The sequence below is a fragment of the Prionailurus bengalensis genome, chromosome X (genome assembly GCF_016509475.1).
Source record: "Prionailurus bengalensis isolate Pbe53 chromosome X, Fcat_Pben_1.1_paternal_pri, whole genome shotgun sequence".
NCBI lineage: Eukaryota > Metazoa > Chordata > Mammalia > Carnivora > Felidae > Prionailurus > Prionailurus bengalensis.
The window spans coordinates 76714383-76716268 of NC_057361.1; the positions used below are offsets into that span (position 1 = coordinate 76714383).

The 1886-nt window shown below is 32.3% G+C and overlaps 1 pseudogene; it reads left to right on the forward strand.

The window, feature by feature from the left end:
• Nucleotides 1–1333: 1333 nt before the first annotated feature.
• Nucleotides 1334–1441, forward strand: LOC122478157 (annotated as a pseudogene).
• The last annotated feature ends 445 nt before the right edge of the window (nt 1442–1886 follow it).

Sequence of the window (1886 nt, forward strand, 5' to 3'; positions counted from 1 at the left end):
AATAGAACTTGACTATAAGTTGTTTTTTTTTTCTTTTTTTTTTATCAAATCTAAGGAAAATCAGAAGGTGGTGGGGAATGGCAAGACATTGAAATGGAATAGGAGCATCACAGAGGCAAAGATTGGTAAAGTCCATATAAGCATTGTCCATGAGATAAAAGGCCTTTAATCATATAACATTTTCATATTTACAGTTATTCTAGTGTGAAAATATGGTCAGGTTATTGCTGCCAACAGTCAAGAATTGGTAAGATCACTTTTATTATGACTTAGCTTGATAACATTAAAAATTCAATCTATCTAGTGTCCCTTGTTTTGATTCCATTCTCACAAAGCAACCTGACTGTAACTTAGGTTCCATATAAGTGCCTACAGAGAGGGAATATGCTGGTCATACAGACTTCAACTATTTCAGCAATGTTAATTTTTTTTACTACTGTGAACTAACATATAGTAATTATGTTTTTGTTATTAAAATTTGGTCAAATTCAAGTGCTTTCTTGAGAGATTGGTTTTCCTTAGACATGTTAGTAATTGGGCTTCTGATGGCAAGGCCCTGGGACATCTATACTTCTGCCTGAGACTTTCTTTTGCTATTTTTAAATTCCACACCCTAATATCTAATATGTTTATTCCCTCATTGTGTGCCAGAAGGAGCCAGCCTGATTGCCCATAAAATATATGGACTCAACTTATTTTTCTATCCACTAAATGATATTTGAAGTTCTGATAGATAAATAAATAAAAGTGTTTCTTCATATCATACAGAGTATTTCTGCAGTCAAAAGTTCCTTTCCCAATCTATTATACTGTCCATGACAAAGTGTAGTAATTACATATATTTTACCCTGTTATTTAGCTTCCTCTATGATCTTTCAGATCAGTTTCTTGCTATAAACACCAGTATTCATCCTACATGTTATAAACATGTAAAAATTTTGTCCATTTACAATTATTTTGTTACTTAGTTTATCATGACAGTCTGTGCCAATGTTAATAAAATACTTTTCTAGATGGATGGATGTTTCTGAGTATTCTGTGGGTGTTCAGAAAACAAAGGCAAGTAGTGTCTAATGTATAATCATCTTGCTCTTACACATTATTTGCCTATTGAAATTCCTTCCTATGGATGGGAATACTCATTCTACAATGTCTAAAATCCTCTCTTCTACTAGGACTCCCTAAATATCTACAAATTCAGAGTTTCAAACCAAACATTTGATGTTAAATACATTTAAGAACCATAATAACTTATTTTTCCACAAGATGGACTGTATGATTATAACAATAAAAACCTTTCGAATATCAAAAGGCTTTTCCAAAATTAGTTGTGATCACTTCTCAGCCTTTTGGATAATATCAAGTTTAGTATCTGTTCTTATCAGTTTAATATCTGATATTCCCCCTATTAAAAATCAGTTGTGATGATTTAGGAATATGTAAATGATTTCTTATTAATTATTTTTTTTCCTAAACATGTGGTATATACTTTACAAGGAAAGAGAAACTACTTGCAGATTCATGCTTTTTTTGTTTGTTTGTTTTATAACCACAATTTTTCAAACAACTTAGAGATGTTGACATCTGGGAAATATGGAGTATGAGAAACCTAAGGTCACTGACTAAATAACATTCGCATGAATGTAAATAACCCAGAAAATGACCCAAATACTGTCATAACAAACTCTCCACAGCTAAATATAGATAAGAGGCTGTCCTGAAGAGGATAAGAAGGGTGGAAACATTATCAGAAGCTAAATAGACCCATAAAACTGTTCACAGAAGGCAGAAACACCACACACACTTAGAGTGGAGAGTAAACAGACTATTACATTGGGGAGCTCACATGGGAAAGAAAAGTGTCTGTAACATTTGGCTTTGAAAAT